Raw genomic sequence first — 8068 nt, 5'->3', positions numbered from 1 at the left:
AACACTAAGTTTTGTCCCAATAGGCAGGTAGCAGTACAGTGGTACCTCGAGTTACAAACACCTCAAGTTACAAACGCTTCAGGTTACAAACTCTGGTAACCTGGAAAAGTTATCTCGAGTTGAGAACTTTGCCCCAGGATGAGAATGGAAATCATGTGCCAGTGGTGCAGTGGCAGCAAGAGGCCTCTAGTTAAGAACAGTTTCAGGTTGAAAATGGCCCTCCGGAACGAATTAAGTTCATAACTAGAGGTACTCCTGTAATAAGGTTACAACCTGTAAATAAGGTTACAATCCTATCTGTGAGTCTTTTCCTTTCTGCCTAATTCCATTTTCAGCTACAACAGAATGGTATTCTGCCAAGCGTATACATATTTTTCCTTTCCCTTTCCCCAGTTTGTTTTAACTGCTGCTGCTCAGTCTAATCTTCATTTTTTAAAATCAAATTTAGAACACTTGTTGAAAGGTCAGCTGTAAATCTTAAACAAACAAAACATTCATGGTGGTTATGTCCTGATTTTTGCTTAGTGATCTGAGTTATTTGCTGAACCATCTCATGTTCTGCATTTAATATTTGACTTTAGCTTGCTCTCTGTAGCCCAGACATGATATGAATATTTCCATTTAGTTGTATTTATAAATTCTGACCTATTACCCCCACCCTGCATACGTATATTTTGGGGCACACTCAATGGACAAAGCTGCCTACTCAACAGCCTAGGAAATTTAATATTGCACTGACTTATCAACCTTCCTTTTCCTAAATGTGAAAATGGATTTCCCCACCTCCTTTTGAGACTTCATTCTCAAAATCATTCAGATTCATTCAGTGGGAACTCCCTGACTGCTCTCCCAAACAGATATGGTTAGCACCATCATTACCAACTTTTAGGCACCAAGCAGAAACTTTCCTGTTCTCTCAATCATTTTAGATCTTAACTGGGCCATATGGCCTAACTATACCCAAGTCTATATTGGTGTTCATCATTAGTTGGGTGGAATAGGATTCATCCTTTGTATGTTATGGCAATGTAAGAACTTTTAGTTAATTAATGTTCTGTTATTATTTTTTTAAATATATTTTAAATTTTGTACCGTGCATGCTTTTGTCATTGTAGCTTGCTTTGAGACATTTTGCAGCAAGTGAAAAATAAAAGTTAATCGTAACAATGACTGTATGGACACACCTCCATTTCTGGGCCATTTGTGAAATCAACCTCTGCATAGGTTTAAGGCAGTTAAAATATTCATTTTGGTATATATTTTGAGCCAAGAACTACACTGCAACATTCAGGAAAGTATGAAATATGATGGATATCTATGCTTCTATTTGCCCAGAAGGTGTGGGTCAAATCTGTTCATACTTTAATCTGCAAAAGGACTAATTCCTCAAGCATCCCTAAACAGATGTCAACTGACATGCTAATAGTGATGATCAAAGGCAGCCCTCATCACTTTCCTGCCCATCTAGCCAATTGGCTTTCCCGGAGAGCTCCCAACAAATGAGCATAGCCTCTACATTTTTCTATTGACGGCTCTGGAATCTGAGCTGCCCAACTCACCTGGCACTGCAGCCTTGGTATTCTGAGGAAAACACATCTTTTCATATTAGCCTGTCTTTGCTTCATCTCTCCCATCTGCACCCATCTTGCATTTTTTAAAATAAATAAATAAATAAAGTGAAATAGGAAAATGTGTTAAATTCCTTAGACATAGCTCAGCAACTGTCTTCTGCGAGCACAGCTAAATCCCATGGTGATTGGTTGTCTGCGGCCCAATTTATTGCGCTCCTTTCCTCAATAAACAGTCAAGGCAAAGCATGGCACAATTTTTCTTATCTATTGCTAGCTGCTCAATTTCAGTGAGGGCGGTTGAGCTACCTCACAGCCGGTGCATCTGGTGGGGATGTTTTTTGTTTTTTTACTGCTGCATGCCCCAAAATTGAAATTTTGAGCTGTTTATAAATAAATAAAACCCACAGCAAGATATTTGCATAATTACTTTTCAAGGTAATGAGTGAGACAAGAGGCCAAAACATAGACGTTGAATATCTTCCAAGCAGTCTGTGCTGCTAAATAAACACACCGCTCATGTAAGTGCTGAGCTGTAGGGCAGTCTGAGCAGAACATAATTTATTTAGGGGACAATGAGCAATCTATTTGAGTTAGATGCCACACCAAAGGGAACACATGAAAGACATATAGGTAATTGAATATTAGATGAAGCATTATTGCAATTCAGAAATGTTTGTCTCCAGGAACCTCTATAACCAGCCACATCATTAAAAGAGGTCTCACATATAAGGTGTTTAACTGTTTATCATATCAGACGTATTCCAAAGCTGAGAGTTTATTGGTCTGAACAGCAGGCCTGAATGAGGCAATCCCAGCTGAATGGAAGTAATCAAGCACTTTGTGATATGCTCAGACGATTATTCACCCAAGTCTTCTTTACTGACAATAACTTTGATTCATTTGGCCTGAATTGACAATTTAGTTACCTTCTCTTAGCATTATTTTCTCATGAGTAGTTATGCACTGATCTCTGTTTCAAAAGCAAAGAAAAAGAGGTGCACTCCATCAGAAGGCAGATGCACACCTGTCCACTTTGAACTCATGAGAAGAGAAAATGCTTACAAGACCTGCTGGTCATACACTCAGGTCGCTCATGCTTTTATAGTGTCGGAGAAAGCCTTCAATTCAAAATGCATTTACTGTAAAATAAGTCCCATTGGGCTGGGGAGACCAGAGCACAACATACTTCGGATCAGGCTGAAATCCTGCCAATTTCTGTACCCAAGATGTACTGATATGTGCATATTGATACATGTACAGTCGTACCTCCAAAGTCAAACAGAATCCATTCTGGAAGTCCGTTCGACTTCTGAAATGTTTGACTTCCAAAGCACGGCTTCTGATTGGCTGCAGGAAGCTCCTGCAGCCAATCGCAAGCTGCGGAAGCCCCATCGGACGTTCAGCTTCCAAAAGAATGTTCAAAAACCGGAACACTCACTTCCGGTTTTCGATCGTTCAGGAGCCGAGGTACGACTGTATATGAGCTTTAGGTCAAGAATAAGCACTCTGTCTTAAAAATATGAAACTAGTTGGTTTAATAAATATGTTGCATTAATATGGATTATTGAGGAAAGAAAAGCTATTCTAGTTTCCCCACAAAAGCCCCTAGATTTAATTAATCCTACAGGCACTCCTATGTCTACAAATTCAATCTATTTCTGCTGAAGGTATTCAAACAGATCAGATTTTTAATTTAATTTAATTCTATTTAATTTTTATTTTTTTAAAAAACACATATTGATACCAATACAAGCCCACTGAAGCCCGTGCAAACCTCTAGTATATGGTTTTAGGGCTGAAATGCCTGGGTGTTTGTTTTACTGCGAACCAGGGGTGATAAGCAGAAGACTATTCCTTGAGTGCCTCTTACTCATATAAATGCAAGCACACATCCAGGAGATTACTACAAGCATAAATCCCTTAAAATTTATAGACTCCATGTTAGTTAGCATTGTGGAAGGAAAATAAGTGAACTCTATTAAAATGATTGATGAGTTTGCAAGGAGACACTGAGACGATCAGGATTTTTCTCTGTAATGATGTTTTTAAAATGTGCTTATGTAAAACATTTAAGACGATGTTTTAAATATATTTTTATTTAATGTGAGAAATCAAATTACTGAAGTATTTATTTTAGGATTAAAAAAAAAAAGCCAACCCTTGGATTTAACGGCACTTACAAAATCATTCTTGCATTGGAAAAGAATGTTGTTTTTAATTAAGATGTCCCTCTACACTTCCACACCATCTACAGAACTATCCAAGTTCCTGATCCACCATGCTGGAAGGAGTGGGGTTGTTCTGCCTGCGAGGAGCTCCCAAAACATTCACTCAAATGGTGGGCAGATAGAAACTGCATCCAGCAGCAGCCCCTCTGATGGTAGTCAGTGAAAATCCCAGAAGACAGACATTTTGAGGTCAGAAAGAGAGGGGTGGGACGCTCTGTGTCCCGTGCAGTCCCTGCTGCCTGCCTTCATATCATGATGGGAGCTGGCACATAGAAGGGACATTTTTCTTGTCCTCAGCATCCCAGGTTTGCTGATGTGGTGCTGACTATGCCACTCTATCAAGCCCTGCCACTCCTGGCCAGGGATTAGGATTGCACCCTTTGGTGCTAAATGGATTGGATCGGATCTGAATGTTTCTTTCTGCCAATACAGCCTTTCCCAACCAAATGTTGGTGGACTACAACTCTTGTAAGTCTCAGCCAAGAGCTGGAGGTTACTTAGCTGGGGAATGCAGCTCTAAGAAGACTCATTCTATTGGTGGAAGAGAAACTTTATATTTAACCCAATGCACACTGTAGAATATTAAGGTCTTTAAAACATCATAATTTTATATATACGCAATATATTTTCACCAAACCAGTGAAGGGCAGTCCTTTGCATTCTCATTAAATGTTTGATAGAATCTAAGCTAACAAGAGCAAAAAGCTGGTGGAACATAAAAACAACCATCTCAAAAATAGGATCCCTACACTTCACAGAAAAAACTTTGAGCTACCATCTAAGCCATTCTAAATTGAATTTTTAAGGACTTTGGTCAGATTATACCCCTCAACAGGTAGAATCCCCAAGCCAAGTTTTATACCATCAGAGTGTCTTGTTTTTATAATGAATAACCCATCTGCCTGACCCATTCGGCTGCTCTACCAGCTATATAATGAAAGAAGGAAAAGAATCTTATTAAAGCATTTTATTTATTTATGGAAATACATATTTACAGACCATTCCTTCATATAAAATCAAGCACTGTGTAACAAATTTTACAAGCACAATAAAAGAAAAAATATACCCCAAAAAGGCAATAGAAAATAATGACGGACTCAGCTTGAAAAAGCTTACAGCTGAATAGGCTTGCTAGCATAAAAAAAGAATATTCAATTGTTGTCTGAAAATGAGTAGCAAGGATGCCTGCAGAATATCCACTGGAAGAGTATTCCACAACATGGGACCAGTGATGCTAAATGCCTGGCTTCCAGTTGAAGCCAGTTGGGCTTCTGGAACATGGGAAGTAAATAACAGTGCACCTCCAAATGATCTCAGTGATTGAGCTAGGATATAAGGTCTCAGGTGGGTCTTTGAGGTATCCCAGATTCTGGTTTGTTCGAGGCTTTGTATAGTAATACGAGAGCCTTGAAACTGACCTGGTAGTGTATGGACTACCACTGCCTGCCCCCAACAGCAGTCCAGCTGCTGCATTCAGCACATCTACACACTGATAGATATAAGAAAGCTGTCTTCCACTTCCGACTATCCAATGAGGCAGGACTTCTAATTAGCAGCAGAATCTGGTTACAGATAGGTAGCCGTGTTGGTCTGCCATAGTCAAAATAAGAAAAATCCTTCCAGTAGCACCTTTAAGACCAACTAAGTTAGTTCTTGGTATGAGCTTTCGTGTGCTTGCACACGAAAGCTCATACCAAGAACTAACTTAGTTGGTCTTAAAGGTGCTACTGGAAGGATTTTTCTTATTTCAGCAGAATCTGGTTACTCAATGAAATTATCAGCAGATTTAGGACAGATACGACTGAAAACTCTTTCTATGGATACATGATCTTATTATTTCTCACATAACAACTGGAGCACAAACTAGCACAAGCTAGCAACTGCACACACACACACACACGTTCTCTTTCATTCAGTGTTTCCACTTTTCTCAGAAATAAAATAATGGTGTCGAGTTTTCTTTTTTTAAAATGTTCCTTTTGGTGTCCCTTGATAGGGCAATAGGTGGAAGTTTGCGGACAGCATGCAGCAATACTTATTTATATGCTAAATTCAATGAGTTGTTTACCTGGTTCAATTACCTGTAACTTTAATGGGGTTGTGTTTTTAATGTTGAAATATTGTCCACGTGGAAATTGTGAGTGTAATTTAGAGGGACTTTGATGTGTGCTTTGTGTTCATCAATCTGCTTTGATGCCCTGTCTTTCCTGTGGACAGGAGAACTGAAATGAGCAAACTTTGTGCAGTTTTTGTTTTAAAAAAACAACTTATAATAATACAGAAACCACTTATTCAAATTTTGTCCTGCATTACATGATAGCATATGGGTGTGCAACTTGCTTGTACTGGGCCTAAATAGCGAGGCAAATCAGATGGGTTCAGGGTTTTATTTCCTTGTTATGGAACCTCTGGCATCTATTTTGAAAATAGTTTCATTATTATTTTTTCTCTTCAGTGCAAAAATTATTTTCTAGGTACTTGAAATCCCCTTGGTTGATTTCTAGTCATGGGATATCCAGGGTTAAATAAAGTATCACATAACATCCAGCCACCAAGTTTTGAGTTAGCTCTGTAAGAACACAATCTGCTGCATGTCAATTGCAGATGAGTTAAGAGTTCATATTTTATTTTTATTTTTTATTGCCTGACTATAAATCCTTCTGTGTTTATTTTTTATTTTATTTTAAATCAATAACATTTCTTTCTCATTTTCAAATGCTCCGATTGGTGAGTTTGCACATTCAGATTTACTAAGGAGCTTTGCAGTATGTAAACAATAATAACCTGGGAAATACAAGCAAACAGGACAATGGAATCTCTATGCCCAGGTATAAGGAAGGTGGTCAAAACCTACCTAGAAAGGGACTCTTGGGATAGCTTCCAAAAGGAGCCCTCCTACTTGAGATAGTAATGAGACTATGTGGAACATGGTGTCAGCTATGTTTGTATCAGAACATGATCCTGAGTTTACACAATCATGCCTTTCTCCCTAGTTGAGATTCCAGGCAGCATGTAAAAACATTTCAGATCTTTCAAGCAGCCTGGGCCCAAAAGCACCTATCCAGTGCTTTTTTTCTTTAAAAAAATGTTTAGGGGTACTCTCATTTTGACTCAAGAAATGTCACCATTCTATAGTTCAAATAGGGACAGTAAATGGACAAAAGTACAAAGATTCACAAAATGTTTAGGGGTATGTGTCCCCCTGCGTCTCCCCAGAAAAAAAGCACTGAACCTATCATGTTCATTAATTTCATTTTTTAAAAAATGATATTTATTGAGAATTTTTTAAAAAATTACACAAAAGAAAAAACAAGACAAAAAAAGAAAAAGAAAAAGAAAAACCATCATTCTCCAATTCTCCACTTTCAATACCTTCTTTCCTTGACCTCCTCCTCCTCCCTTTTCCTGTATCCTGATTTATAATAATCACAGCAAATCCTTTCCATAATTCATAGTATTCTGTCATCACATTACCTTAATCTATTTTCATCTTATCTTATATATATATATATAAAAAACACCTTAAAGTTTAGAACTTAAATCTTAATTTTTACCAACTTCTCCTAACCATAACATTCTTACCTAATTCTTTAGACATTTTTATAAGAGCCAAATAATTTCATTTCAACATTTTCCTAACATTCATCAATTTTATAAAACAGTCCTAATGATAAAAATAGAAAAATAAGCAATCCAATCTTCATCCAGCGTCCCTTCCTCCTGGTCCCAGGTTTTGTCAGTCCTTTTTATCCTATTAATCTAGCACATTAACCTGGCAATCTTATATCCGAGGCCCTCAAGTCTCTTCCATGTCCCTTCCGCAGCTCTTCTTCATATTTTCCTTTTATTCGTGGGAACTCCAGCTTGGTAATGTTTTGGACCTTTTTCAACAAAACAGTCCCTTTTCCATAGTCCAGACTAGACTCGATGTAGTATTTAAAAACATGTTCCAGATTCCCTTCAAAGTTAAGAGCCCCCACTGCTCCAGACATCTGACGGCCCCTTTCCAGACTCGAAAAGTCCAAATCTCCCTGTATAGGGGGGTCTATCCAAGCCCCCATTTCCAAACCAAACCAGATTTTATCTTTCCAAGTCTGGTCTTTCCCAAGTTCATTTGTCAAATCCAAAAATTTATATTCCTGCTGGGCCGCAGCTCCTTCCGTCTCTGGCGCCCAAGATTCAGCAGAATCCTCTTCTCTCAGCTGTTCTGTCATGGCACGCTCCTGTTTTAGTTCCTGGGTGGGCTCCATATAGTTTCCCACTACCTGT

This window comes from Podarcis pityusensis (assembly GCF_964106645.2).
Source record: "Podarcis pityusensis genome assembly, chromosome: 5".
In the NCBI taxonomy this organism is placed as follows: Eukaryota; Metazoa; Chordata; class Lepidosauria; order Squamata; family Lacertidae; genus Podarcis; species Podarcis pityusensis.
Note: the sequence above shows the minus strand (reverse complement) of the source record.